General features: G+C 36.3%; 1 pseudogene; it reads left to right on the top strand.

Annotated features, from left to right (window-relative positions):
• Positions 1–9842: 9842 nt before the first annotated feature.
• Positions 9843–12828, top strand: LOC109098312 (annotated as a pseudogene).
• Positions 12829–15972: the final 3144 nt, after the last annotated feature.

The following is a 15972-nucleotide window of genomic DNA, read 5'->3' on the forward strand; positions in this document are numbered from 1 at the left end:
GCAAGTGTAACTATATTTTCTAGTCTATATTTTCATCTCGTTATGCCGCTGGTTTAGGTTATGTATTTATTTTTATTTCTTATATCAATTATTTGTAAATATAGCAGACACTGTCTAACTGTGTCTACACTGGACGGTCTTGTTCATTTCTAGGGCGAAACATCTCTCACTCGGCAGCAGAGTATGTGAGAGTGGAGCGGCAACAATTTCCCTCTGTGCTCCGAGCATTTAATAATCACTCCACTCCGCGCTCACTATTCACTGCTCCGCACTCACTCCGTGGATAAAGCTGAAATGTTATGTTCATAACGTAGCCTATAAAAATAAAATAATAAATAAATAAAATAACAGGAGAGTTTCAAAGGGGATTAGGCTATTGTGTGCAAACTTTTTTTTACTACCAAATGCCAAACTAATAACATTGTCAGCATTAAAAGGTATAATTGCTGCATTCTGCTGTGCAAATTTTGTTTGTGATGAAAATTACACAAAGGCTCTGATGAAATTTTCGTCAGTTATTTTATGATCGATGCATTTCTTACAGATTTCAGAATCAGTTACAGACGAAGCAGCACTGTAAAATTAAATTTGTTTGAATGCATTATTGCGACAGCGATTACGTGTGAATGTGCTGTATCTGTTTAAATCATGCTAAATATGCAGTTATATTACGGGCCGTTGGCATGAATTGTACTCGTGATGGAGCGGTGCTGGAGCGAGTGAAAACCACGACGATTATGCTTTTATATTATGGGTCGTTGTAATGAATTTTAGTTGTTATTGTGCTCGGCTGCGTGTCCCAAACGTGCGGGGGAGGGTTGAGCCCAGTCAGAACTACGAGCCCTGAGTCGAGCGTCGGCCATTTTATTTTGTTGCGCCCATACAATATTTTTTAGCGTGTGAAATATAAATTTTAACAGAATGTAGCCTATTGATGAACAATATATTGAAGTTTCTCTAAATCCCAAACAGAGTCCAGACATCAGTAAAGTATCCGTTTATGAACATGTTTTATAGGCTTTTTTTTACAGACGTGACAAAAAAACACAAGAGTTTTTTATATATTTTGTAGACCTTATGTGATTTAAAATGCACAAACCAGAAGCACAATATCTGCAGAGAAGGGCTGGCCATTCTCAAAACATAAAATATCAATTTTATTTCAATTTTCGTTTTTGTGTTTCAGAGGAAAAATCAATGTTAAGACATCTCTCCATTACAGACCGTTCTGAAAGAAGAATTTGTGCAAACGCGTATTAAATGCTTTAAAAATTTTAACAGAGATATCTAGAGGGTATTTAATAGATCTGCCTCCCACGTAAGATTTTTCTAGTTACTAGTCGTTCATTTGTCATTATTCAGCTAATCGCAGGTTTATATTAAATTTACATCTATAATCCATAATGAGCCTTAATATATTCAGCGCTCAAGCACATGCATTAAGTTTGCCACAAAGCACAGGCAGAAGTAGCCCAATAATTGTGAAAAAGGAGACATTTTAATTATTTATTAATAAACAAATGATTTCTTGTCAGCTGCAAGATGAAATTCACAGTGCTGACTCTCTCCACATGGACGCGCCTTTAGAGAGAAATGCACCTTCACAGATTACATAATGCTTTTGTTTTGAACTGATTCATTTAAAAGACATTTCAAGCTTTCTGTAGATATATTTCTCATGTATGCGAGACACCACAATTTTCAGTTTTTTCATTATCAGGAAAAAAAATCACGTGACCGAGAGGGCGCCTCCCTGTCATGCACGCATAATAATTTTTCGCACAAACACTTGAATATTAATAATAATTCACATTTTGCATATGCATTACAAAGCAAATATTTTTAAAATATGTAGACAAATAAAGATAAATGCTGCATGTGCACTCAGCAACATGCACGACGAGCAAATCTTGCACTGATATTTTACGGAATATTATACAAACCTGCATTTGAATGCGGCTACAATGTATTTATTTATTTATTTATTTATTATTATTATTATTATTATTATTTTTACTTAAATTACATGAAAGCAAGTGAAGACTGAAGTTGTCCATTAATGAAGCTCTTTTTTACATCGTGTGTATTTCGAGAACTTGAGTTTAATCATGAGGACGTTTTTATTAATCAGTCCATTCTTTAGAGTTTCAATGATTTAGTTAAATTGTGCAGGTATAATTTATTCGTTTCTTGTTTTAATTAGGCCTAAATAATGGGAGCGAAATTATTCAGTGCCTCACGTTTTACTAAAATAAAGAAAATAATTTATAAAACAGCAAGCCTAGCTCACTATGCTACCACTTTTAATGCTCCAATGCAAAGTAAACCACAATTTCTTTTGAATAATATAACACATAATACATATTATATAAATAATACTGCACACTATTTAAATGTGTCAAATCTAAAATCTGGTGTAGAGAAAATATAAGCACAGGCTCATAGGCTTGATATCTATCCTGCTTGAATTCGTTCTAAGAAACGCACATATCTTCATAAGGACTAAACTTTTATCTGTGAATATTAAATATGTTTTCTTTCATTTTCCCCGACTGCAGTCAAATATAACACATTGGTGAGGCAAAGCTGACGTCTATTTGCGAAAATGTGCTTTGATGCGCTTGTTTGAAAACTTGTGATTAAAGCGCCACTCAGCGGTCAAAAGCTGCAAATGCACTTTGCCGACGACGCGGCGGCGGTACAAGCGGCGGTAGAACGAACGTTTTGGATGGCCACCTACTGTATATATACTACTCTTTTTTACATCGTGTGTATTTCGAGAACTTGAGTTTAATCATGAGGACGTTTTATTAAACAATCCATTCTTTAGAGTTTCAATGATTTAGTTAAATTGTGCAGGTTTAATTTATTCGTTTCTTGTTTTAATTAGGCCTAAATAATGGGAGCGAAATTATACAGTGCCTCGTGTTTTACTAAAATAAAGGAAATAATTAATAAAACACGCAACAATTTCTTAATCAGTGTACAGACAGATATCTTTTTCCCCAAGTAGTTATCTGTCAAAATAAAGGACAGGTAATGAATAACAAAGTATGTGCATGACAAAAATGCATGCTGTTTTATTAAAGGAATTTTAAAATATCACATCAGTGAGGCAAAGCTGACAGCTATTTGCAAAAATGTGCTTTGATATGTTTGTTTGATAACTTGTGGTTAAAGCGTCACTCAGCCGTCAAAAGCTGCAAATGCACTTTGCAGACGCAGCAGAGGCGGCACTCATGTCAGTAAAAAGCATGTTCTGGTTGGCCACCTACTGTACTTCCTTTTTCCGTTTTCAACAGCAAAACTGAATTCTTGAAGTCTCAATGCCCATCAAATCAAGCGTGTACTAGGCTTTTGAGTTCTAAAAACCTAGACAAGGAAGGATTGATCAGTGACAACTGTAAAGTGTCTCCCTTCCAAATAGTACCTCCATTTCTCAATGGCCCAAACGACGGCAAAACACTCTTTTTCAGTCAGGGAGTAGTTCCTCTCAGCTTTATTTAAACTACGACTGGCAAAAGCCAGGAGGACTTCTTTTCCAAATCCCACTCATTGTACAAGTACTATCCCCAACCCAACATCACTAGCGTTCATATATACAGTGAAAGGAAGATTTAAATTTGGATGTCCCAAGATGGGTGGAGATACAAGATGTTTCTTCAGGGCTTCAAAAGATGCTTGGCACGTTTCACTCCACACAAACTTACTACTTTTCCATTTTAGGGCATTTAGGGGCTCTGTAAGCAGTGAAAAGTTGGGCATTAAACAGTGATACCACGCTGTCATTCCAAGGAATCTTTGGAATTATTTCAAAGATTTGGGTGTACGAAATTCCTGTACTGCCTTTATTTTTTCAGGATCAGCCTCCACTCCTTCTTGTGAAACTACATGTCTAAGAAATTTTAAGGAGGTACCAAAAAAAAGGACTCTTTTGCATGTTAACAGTAAGATTTGCGCCTCGAAGCTTGGTCAAGACAGATTGCACATCTTGAAAATGCCATTCAATGGTTGGGGAATAGATAATAATGCCATCCAGGTACACAAAACAGATTGTAACACGAAGTTCTCCCAGAACTCGTTCCATCAACCTTTGAAAGGTTGCAGGAGCATTCTTAAGTCCAAACGGCATAACATTAAACTGAAATAGTCCTAGTGGACTAACAAAGGCAGTTTTGTCTTTGCTTTCTTCATCTATAAGGACCTGGCAGTCCAAAGTAAAAAAAAACGCTGCTCCAGCTAATGATTCCAGGATTTCTTGAACAGTCGGTAATGGATAAGCATCTGTTTGAGAGACCGAGTTTAATTTCCGATAATCAACACTAGGGCTGTAGTACTCGAGTCTGGTCTCGGACTCGAGACATTTTTCTATTGTCTCGGACTTGTCTCGGACTCGTTGGTGTTTGCACTCGGACTTGTCTCGGACTTGGTCATTGGACTCACCAAATGTTCTCGTTGGTCTTGTCCGAGTCCAGCAAAAAAAAAAAAAATTCTCCTTCAAAACAAAACCACATTTGCATGTCGCGAAAATGTGAAAACGTGTGGAAAACGCTAGGTGCGCTGCTTTCTATTTTTTTCCAAAGCACTCTGTAGCCTGCGCTCTATGCTTGCGCTCCAGTGGCGTCTGCTGTTGCTAAGCAACCATGACCTGCTTTCCATGAAGACGCAGAAGTTTCAGCAAAAAATAAATGGATTTCCAGCACTAAAAATCACTTGCAGTAGCTCTGCTAATAAATTAATTTAAAAAATGGCTATCCTTGTACAGCTATGATCAGCTGTTTCTCCATCTTGGCTTAGCTTTCAGTTTTGTTACGGGAAAGGATGTGCATGACCAGCGGCGCACTTGCTGTGTCCTGAAAGGTTTAGATGTTTCTAATTTCATTTTCTACCTGTTAGATTGTGTTTTATTTATGTCTACACCTAGGTAGCCTTAAACTTACCCTTTACAATAATGAAATACTATTTAATGTTGTACAGTATAGGGGTTGCAAGACTACTGATTTCTACTAGTTACTCGACTACTCGTGGTTGATTCTATTGTAAATGAAAACACATTAAATAGTTTTTTTTTTTTAATCAATAAACGCTTATTAATTTATAGCCTTATGCAACAATTACATATGTAAATTTACAAAACTTTATAATTATGACATTACATATTTAAATTTTCATGTAACAGCCAGTATTTGTATCTGTAACTATCACAAAAGTTTTCATATCTGCATTTGGATACAACATCGTACAGTTACTTGATAAGACCGTTATGACTTTTTATCTTTTGTTTCATAGTTATCACTGAACAAGTATGTCATGTTAAAGTAAAATAATTATTAATTTCTAAAATAATATTTATCATGCAAGCAGAGAGATGTCATGACAAACGTTTAGTGATCATTTGAACACGACTGAATCCATTCAATGCTCTCATTTTCATTACGCAGAACTCTTTAAGCGAGACTTAATGTTTAGTGAACTTCACTAAACAAATGTGCATGTGCCATGCAAACCAGCAAAAGATAAAGATGCAAACATGTAGGACAAGTAGAAAATGTATCCGTATCTACGCTGATTATTAGCCTACTCTTGAGAGAGGACTGGTTTGGTTTTTGAGAGCGCGCTGTGCTTATTCCATTCATTCATTTCATATCGTAGCCTAAGGTTTAAATCATTGCCTTTTAAATATATACAAAAAATATAACGTGTATGATGTATTATTATAGGTGAAATTACTCTTGCAAAGCTCTGATTTCTGAGAGATTCAGGGAGAGGCAACAGCAATGTGGTGTTTGATTTGCGCTCTTTTCACTCATAAAGTTTACATTCATTTACTTAACACTCGTGACTTTAGAGGTCTGTGTATAATATTGTGCTTATCCCCTGGCTCAACTGTTATGTAGCAAACATTGTACTGTCCCAGCTTCAGCCGAATATTCAGGCAGAATTATTCCTTGTCCGTTATTCGTTTTTGAAGCCATTATCCGTGCCATTCCGAATAAGGTATTCGGCTTCAGGCACACCCCTAATTATTACATTACATATTTTATTTTTACATGCAACATAGATAAGGTCATAGAAATTAACAGCTCCACGCAATACTGTAATCCTAAAATTCACTTACTTGCGAACTCTTTGTATGCATTATGGTTAATACATGCTCGAGTAGTCGATTGTTTACGACAGCGCTCGACTAGTCTATGCAAGCCCTAGTACAGTATGACAAAAATTTCGCTGTATTTATGTGCGCATGCCCAGTAGAGCCAAACGTATACCTTCTAGCCTTAACTGCGCGCATTTGTCATATCCCGAGCTCTGCATGTGTGTGTGCTGCGCCAAGGCATCAGTCATTTTAATTTTTGACCACAAACATAATGTCAACAACAGCAGCATTATAAAGTAAATAAAATGTAAATAAAAGTATATAAAAATAACTTGACCCTACAGCTCCAAACTCGGTCCTAGAGGGCCAGTGTCCTTTAGAGTTTAGCTCCAACCCTAATTAAACACACTTGAACCAGCTAATCAAGCTTTACTAGACACACTAGAAACTTACAGATAGGTGTGTTAAGGCCAGTTGGAGCTAAACTCTGCAGGGCATTGGCCCTCCAGGATCTAGTCTGGAGACCCCTGTCCTACAGAGTTGTTACTTTACACATGCTTTTTGATCATTACATATAAACAATAATGTAAAATTATTTTCTTAGAATAGGAAATATGCTGTCTCTTGCATCACATACATTAGTTAAGTATGTGTTCTTGAAGAGGATCCTTTTTTTCTCTCATCTGGACTCGGTCTTGACTTGGGCTCAAAACTTTTGGACTTGGACTTGACTTGGACTTGAACCTCTTTGGACTCGTTCTTGACTCGGTCTCGACTAATCCTGGCCTTGAACTTGACTTGGACTCGACAAAGCTGGACTTGACTACAGCTCTAATCAGTCCTCCTGTTTTTACAGGTATCATAACCACAGGAGCAGCCCATGCTGAAGATGAGGGTTCAATTATTTTATTCTCCAACATCACACTTATATGTTCTTTCATGATACTCAGTTTAGAAGGGGAAACACGATAAGACTTTTGCTTAATAGGCATTTCTTGTGTCAAAAAAAGTCTTATGAGTAAGCACAATTGTATGGTGCAAACATCAGCATTTGCGTCTGTTTGTGCAAGAAGATCCTGTTTTTCACACTCTGTTAAATTAACATCATGTATCATGGATGATGGGGACAGAAGACTTAGTTTTTTCCACAGATTATCATTTAACAAGGTATATGGACCCAGTGTCAATGAAAGCACCACATTTCCATTTACCAATGGATATTTCCGCAAAAACACCTGTGAAAAGATGCTGTGATGCTGTCTCCCACCACGACCAGACAAAACCAATAAAACCCATTACAAATGAGGCATTTGTTGCATCCAGTGGGGACATAATTACTGATTATAATGACTTATACTGCGTTTTTACGTGTTGCGTTGCATATTGCGTGTCTGCCATGTCTGCATTTGTGATCGGAGAAACGACAAACAAGCACTACTCTACACTGCTTAAAATTTGCGTTTGAATCATCAGTGGCAAATTCTTTAAATATAAAAATTTTACTTACAGACTGTGAGTCTGAAGTGCCAGACTGACCTTGCACAGTTGGAACTACCCCACTTTATAGAACAGCCTTTGAGCACAGACCCATTGTAGGCTACTCTGCAGGTTCAGGAAACAGTCCACCATAAAATGTGTCACACAGCGTCACACACTTCGGGCGTGAGTGAGGAACGGCCGGTGGACTTGAGAATGCCGTGACCGGCAGGCTTGTGGCAACCACATGTGATGACCTATGGCTGGACTCCACTTCGTCCACAGTGAAAGCCAATCTGGCGATCCACAGCACAAAGTTGATGTATTTCCTCAGCGACCAGCATGGGTCAGCTCTAGGCGTGATGAAGTGGATACCGTCCTCTTTTGGAAGGCCAAACAAAGTAGTTTCGCTTCCACAATGAAACACGCAGCGTCTCAACAAAATGGCGCCAGCGGCAACAGCGATAATTAAAATTACGCCTTCTTTCTTTGAGTAACCATTTGGGTGGCGTTATGCAGATCTTCCCACACAGTGACATAGACATTTGAGGACATGTTTAAATGAGGCGTTTAAGGAGGGCATGAACAAGTCTTAACTTTTATAAAGAATATCTCTTTGGATTTGAGACTTTGTCTTTGCAACTTTACAGATCTTCTCCAAAGAGAAAGGAAAAATTTCAATTGCATCATATGACCCCTTTAAGGCACACATGATCCAATTTGACCGTTACACTTTCTATTGGAGTAAGTAATACAGACCCTCTCATCTCCCAATAGTAAGACAATCTGTGGCTGTAGCTAGAAGGGATCCCGCTCTGACCGGAACCTTACAATGAAGTTGTAGTTCACTGACAAGCTACACAAAACTGCTTTCATAATGGCAGACCGATTTAATAATGTGATTATGAAACCGTTCTGCGATGAAAGCAGTTTGCCTAGCTTGTCAATGAACTACGGCTCTGCTTAGTAAATGCTGCTCCATCTGAACCTGCATCTGTATGCCATGGAGTCTTTACGCGGCAAGTTTGATTAGTTTATAACATGCATTCGAAAAGGCAACATGCGTCAAACATCTTTCCACAAACATGAGAAGCATTTATGAACCTCTTATCCCAAAAAATACCACATTTAATAACCTGTTTTTATTCCAAACTCACTTAGCATTACATTATAAATGTACTTTATTATAATAAAAATTATAATAAGAACTCCGATAAACCATATATTGCCATAGTCCAGTGTTTATTAGTCACCCTGAATGAATGAAAACTGTTCAATCTTCTGTTTCCTGGAACGACGTGCATTACCTTTCTTCTGCGGGACAAATTTGGAGTTTCAGCATGATAGCGCCCTCTGGCCTTCGGATTGAGATTTACTGCTGATCACAGAACCGTTCTTCACTGAATGACATGAATGACAATCACAGCTTTTGCCTAATCACAATTGCTATTTAATTTTGATTAATCGTGCCCTCGGTGAATATTTATGCTACAGTCATGTGTATATATTTATATATATATATATATATATATATATTTTTTTTTTTTTTTACAGAATAGGGAGACTTGTAAGCATTGGTTTCCTCTATGGATTCTTAAATTCTGATTAATACTCAGAGAAATGTATGGATACCATGTTTTAAGATAGAACATGTTGGGGCAGTTTCCCGAACAGGGCTTAAGACTAGTGCTAGATTAAAATAAAGTAGTGCTTTTTTTTTGTTAGGAATGTTTGTAAAAACTACTTAAATGCCCTTGTTCAACAAAGGCCTAGTCCTGGCTTAATCTAATCCCCATCCGGGAAACCGCCCCGTTGTGTTCAGACTATAATGAGAGAAATTGTTTTACCAAAAATGGTTTATATCTGCAGGTTATGGAAATATTGCTCCCAAAACACCTTCAGGGAGGGTTTTCTGTATCTTTTATGGTCTTTCTGGAGTGCCGCTGTGTTTCACATGGATCAGTGAACTTGGAAAGTTTTTTGGTGGAAGAGCTAAACACCTTGGGCAATACCTTACTAAGAAAGGGGGAACATTGTTGAGGAATAATCACAAACAACCATTATATTTGAAATCTGATTATCACTTTAATAACAGCTATGAATCTTCTAACTGCATTTTTCTTTTATAAGGTTGTTAATTGTGTGTGTGTGTGTGTGTGTGTGTGTGTGTGTGTGTGTGTGTGTGTGTGTGTGTGTGTGTGTGTGTGTGTGTTTGTCTTGTTTTTGTGTGTGTGTGTGTGTTTCACCTGCAGAGCTGTCTTTTTTTTTTTGTGGTTTGTTGGTGCATTTAGTGATTCCTCCATTTATTTTCATGTCTCAAGAGGGCTGGACCTATATTGAGGGCTTGTATTTTTCTTTTGTCACTTTGACAACTATTGGATTTGGTGATCTTTTAGCAGGTGGGTGGCTGAGATGTTAAAACTGCTTATTATGATAAATCCCCTGAGAAAATGTTTCTAGACACTTATGTTAATTTGCCAAAATACTTATCTACTACTGAAGCTTATTATGGCAGGCAAGACATCACTGTTGTTATCTTACATGCTTATTTATTTTCTTGCGAAGCATCATCTATTATTATTGAATACAATAATAATTATTAAATTATCTCTCATTTATTATTATAATTATTATTATTACATAATAAATTTTACTTAAAAAAATTTATTATTATTATTTTAACAACATGCAACATATTTGTAGCAATGGGCTACAAATGTGTTTTTTACGTCCTTTTTTTACGTCCTTTAACCAACATAGCTTCCCCTCACTCTTGTAAAAGCATTCTATTTCAAATCAAATCTAAGCATAAACGTTTCCTCTACCACAACAGAGAGAACAGTACATGGTTGGGATGGCTGGGGTCCTTCCTTATCTTCCTGCCCTTGGTCCAGTGTTTTATATATACATACATATATATATATATATATATATATATATATATATATATATATATATATATATATATATATATATATATATATATATATAACATACAAACTCAATATACCTCCCAACCCTATCTCAGCTGATCACATCACTCTCTGGAGAGTTTGTCTGTCTTGTTTTGTGCTGTTCCCAAACGAGGCTATAATGTTTCTCATCAGGATGCTCTTAGTGGTGCAAGTTTAAAAGCTCCTGAGCACCTCAGAGGGTGGTTTAAAAATACTTTTAGCACCTGAAGTGGAACAGACGCTCACAGGCCTTCTTCGCAAGGGTGTTGATGTTACAGGACTATGACAGGTCATTATCATAATGTGCTAAACATGTTAGCAACAATGTTAAATTATTATATATGCCTACCTAGCTAGCTGCCTGATTTTCTTACTGCATTTATATAACCATCAAACTTTTTTTCAAAAAGATTTGTCAAGCCACCAACCAAGTTTGTCCTGTCAAGCTTTACTTCTCTAAGATATACACAAACAGTCATATTAAATTCAACAATGGTCTAGTCACTTTTAGGAAATTCAGTGTCCCCGTAGGCATATAGGCATATTAGAGTTGATCATAAATGTATAAATTGTACATTTTTGACAGATTTTGACATAACTTTGCTAACTATTTTTACTGTCTGTTTTGTTTAGGTGTTGACCCCAATGCTGACTACCCTACTCTGTATCGGTACTTTGTAGAGGTGTGGATTTATCTTGGTCTGGCATGGCTGTCTTTGTTTTTCAACTGGAAGGTGCGCATGGTTGTGGAGGCTCACAAAGCTCTTAAGAAACGCCGTAAAAGGCGCAAACTTTCTCTGGATGAGTAGCGCATCAAGACAAGTCACAAGACCCTACATCTGCCACAAACTCCCAATGATGTCAACATCTTTAGCTTCCTGTCCAAGAAAAAAGAAGATTACAATGACTTAATCAAGCAGATAGGTGTTGAGAAGGAAGAAGATCAATGTGTCAGCTTCATCACTGGAAGCAAGAATAAAGCACCAAACCGCTCAAAGAGCTGCAGTGATAGTCTTTCCATTAATGGAAATTCCATTCTCAGTCTAGACCGCTCACCTCGACAGAAACGCTGCTATAGCTTCAGTGATAGAGTTAATGTACCTCTCTCTAAATCCAAGAGTTATCTACTACAGGAGGAATGTCTTCTCATGAATGAAATGCATGGGGAAGGAGAAACAGACACTGACCTAGAATGTATAAGAATGTATGAGAATCAGTTGGACAAGGAGGCAGGAGAGAAACACAAAGGTCTAGAACATGAAGGATGCAGCGATGGCCGAATTACATGGGATTCCAAAAGTTACCAGACCCTCATGTTTGCCAATGCCAACATTACCTTTATTGATGAAGAGAATTTGCTAAACAATAACCTGGAGAATGATTATAATGACTTTATGCCTAAGTTCTCAACTGCTGATGAGATTGATTTCAAAGAGGAACAGGGCTCGGAATCTGAGACCTCCGTATTCAACACAGATGGGTCGGATCATGGCCACTCCAGATATTCTAAAGAGGACAACACTGACATTTGATTCTGTCTCCTTTCTTAAACCTCAGTAATGTTTTTGTTTCATGAAAAACCCGAAATGATGGTGAAAACTATAGAAACATAAGGTTTTACACACAACCCTTTTCCCATTCACTCCTTTCAAAAGCAATTTTGATTACATTTTTTTTTTTTTTTTTTTTTTTGCAAGTGATACAACAGATGTGTCTAAACTGCAGGGTTTAAGATTCACTATGAACTGGATCATTAACAATGCATGTTCACTGCATGTTTTTTTCCCACCATATTGTTTTTTTTTTTTTTTTTTTTTTTTTTTCATTTTGTCAAAGCTTAATCCTTATTGGATGTTAAACATATTTTTATTGTCTTCCATTTTAGCCCAAGGTATTTCTTTGGGTAACCATGTTGACTTGTTAGATTTTTACCTTTATTTTAAATGTTATGTCATGATTTGACTTTTTAATCTTGTGATTTTTATTCCAAGTCTCTTTTTTTGATACAGGCATTGTTTTAATGTCCCTAAAATGTGTTGTTAACTCATTTCCAAATATAATTTCAATATATATGATCTTCTGAACTGTCAATACGATGATCCACACTGAAAAACTCTATGGGCTTGACATAAAACCAACATGAAAATCCAAGTTGTGGTTCCCTTCACTGAGCTTTAGCAGTGTGCTTTCCCTTACGAAAAAGAAGTTTATTCAAGTGTGCTATTAGTATACTTCTTTTAAACTAAAAATAGGAAAGTATGCTTTTAGTTTACTTTTTATGTACTTAGAAATGGGCTTTATGTACTTCTCAGAAATATACTTAAAATGACATTTAAGTATACTTGACTTATACTTACAAAAAGTCTAAATATACTTGAACTTTACTTAAGTATACTTAATAAAATAAACTTGAAGTATACTACTTTTTGGTAAGGGTTCTCACATGGTCTTCTTGCGTCATGCTACTGAATGCCTTTTGTGTATAGAGAGTTGCATCCTGAGTCAGTTTCCTGTTGCAGATGTAATTGTATTTTATAAAAGTGCCTTCTTTTATTAATCTTTTGGATTTCTTTCTTTCTTTTTTCTTTATTTCTTTTTAAATGAAAGTTGATTGAACTTACAAACGCATTCTAATGCTATTGAATGTCTTTTAATATCCATTGGTTTGTGCATCACACAAATACATTTTCCACCAATTTACCTTTCTTCTAATGAGCTTTAGTGTTGCCTTTTGTTCAATCATTCACCAGTGTACTCTTCACCAAGCATTATACTCCTTGTTGTGAGCCTGTGTTGTTGATCTGTGCTACAATTGGTTGAATGTTACATTTCTGTTGAACTTTTGGTGTGTCAGTCTCAGTTGTGTACATAGAGGGTTTTCATGAGCTCAAACTTTGAGCAAAATAGAGGCTCACCCCCATTTTCCTGATTATGCTTTTTCAGAGATCTCTTTAACTCTCTTGAGAAAACAGTGTGTTTCTTAGGTAAACATGGGAAAATGGACTGTTAGCAGCTGCCACTGTTAACCTTCCTTGTATTCTCTTGTAGCCTCTATTTAATTAGCTATGAGCTAAATTTCATAAATGATTAAGACCAGAACTTGCATTACTGGGCAAGGTTAAGTAATCTTATAGGTTAACCTGTCAAGTCATGGTTTTGTGTTTTGTTTACGTTGCAAACTTTCATCCCATTCTTTCATAAAGAAAGCACAAACATTTTATCTAATGATGTGAAGGGTAGAGTGGTTTTGATAGTTTTTCACATTGTGTTTTGATTTTGAATTTCCTGTACTTTGTCATGCTGTATTTCCATATGTATTTTAATTATTTTCTATTAGTGCTGTTTTACTCTATTCCAATAAAGATTTTCAATTTGAAATAAACAGTTAGGATTCCTGTCTTTTTCTCTCTCATCTTTGAGCAGTGGTTTCAGAAAGATACTTGGCCTTTTTCAAAGGAAAATGTCTTCTGAAGCAATTGTGAAATAATAGACATAGCTTATATTGTCAAAATGGTAGTTTTGTACTTGAGTTTAGATTATACTATGTAAATTATATAAACCTGTTTGTTTTGTAAAACTGCAATATATTAATTTTAAAGTATTAAAGTCTCATAAAGTCAAATGTTGTCACATTTCAGTATACCACTTAAGCAGTAACGACACTAAAACATGTCTATCTTCCATGATGAGCCATAGTATCTTACATGGGCCATTTTTAGGGGGGCTAAAAAATTTTTGCGATTAGCTCCATAAACTGTACATAAGCAGTCCCCTTTAAATTCCACATGAAAACAGTGGCAGACTTTGATCGGCTCCTCCCCGTCAGCAAGTTCTTTTTCTATCCGCAGAGGACACGGTGTGTGTTTAACGATAGATTGTTATAATATCTACAGTACATCTGTGCAGTTCTGTTCTTTGTCATAAATACAGTTAACAAAATATCATTCGGTTCCCCATCTACTGTAGCCTGTAGTAAGTTTTTTGCTGAGTTCACCCCTCAACACACCTCAGCTGTTTCCTCCAGTGAAAATGAAGCACATGAACACATACTTTATAAAACAATCATGTTGCATTTTCATTTGAAAATTTAACTTTCAGTGTAATACATTTTCCAGTGCATGTGGCAAAGAAGTTTGCATACTTGAGCTAAGGAAAGAGGGTTGCACCAGAAATGCAAACAGTAACATTTTGTGTGTGTGGGCGAGACTTGTATTTGGCTTATTCAGTTCTGTTTTACCTATCTATTCAATACAGTGGAATACTGCACTTTTTGGCATATTTGGTATAATTTTGCCTACCACCTTTATTAGTCAAACATTGTAATAATAAAGTGCTTTACTATATATATATATATATATATATATATACACACACACACACACACACACACACACACACACACCCACACACACATTATACCCTCATTGGGGCCTGAGCCCCCCTAAAATTAAAATCCTAGAATCGCCCCTGTGTTATTTTTTAATCCTAGAATCGCTCCTGGCACACAATACTCTTGAAGAATTCACTTTTTTGCTACAGTTGTTCTCTGTGTAAATTCCATTTCTAAAACACAAAGGCCACTCATTCAGACTTGATTTTGGTCATATGTGAAAATAGGGACATGTGTTTGTTTGTTTGATAACAGCATCTAAGGATTCGATTACTGCTTTCCAATGCAGAGAGTGCTAGGCTGACAGTGTCCTGAATTTTTATCTCATTACTCATGCTGAAAAAACTCAGATTAGAGCTTGTATCCCAGCAATACAGTGTGAGGCTACTAAAATTTTGTTCACATGTGCCCAGCTGAATAACATAGACTCCTTGTGACCTTATTATAAATACACTTCGAGCCCAGAGGCCAGTGATGCTTAAAATGATCAAGTCCTAGTGAGACTCCACCCTCATTAGCCTACCAATTCAAACATTATTTTCTCACTAAAAACTGAGTTAGCGATTTTGTTAACTAACACAGGTTGTAACTTTAAAAGCTGGAGATAATTGCATTGTATCATGTCAATTCCATCAGAAACATGCCAGCATTGTAATATGAGGCCATAAAACTTTTGCTGAATTGTTAATAAAGACACTCCTCAGAACTGATAAAGGTTCACAAGCAGGGTGGTAAAAATGGTTATTATTTTACATAGAATGATAAATTGTGCCTCAAGAAAACATGAAAGTACAACTAAAAGTGTTAAATTGTACTGTCAGACAAGATCTTTTCTTTTTTTTTCCTAGAGCTGTCACACACAGAAGACAAAGACAGATGTTAACATCTATAATCCATAATGAGCCTTAATATATTCTGCGCTCAAGCACATGCATTAAGTTTGCCACAAAGCACAGCTAGAAGTAGCCTAATAATTGTGGAAAATGATACATTTTAATTATTTATTAATAAACAAATGTTTTTATGTCGGCTGCAAGATAAAATTCACAGTGCTG

This window comes from Cyprinus carpio, unplaced genomic scaffold (assembly GCF_018340385.1).
Source record: "Cyprinus carpio isolate SPL01 unplaced genomic scaffold, ASM1834038v1 S000006763, whole genome shotgun sequence".
Lineage (NCBI taxonomy): Eukaryota > Metazoa > Chordata > Actinopteri > Cypriniformes > Cyprinidae > Cyprinus > Cyprinus carpio.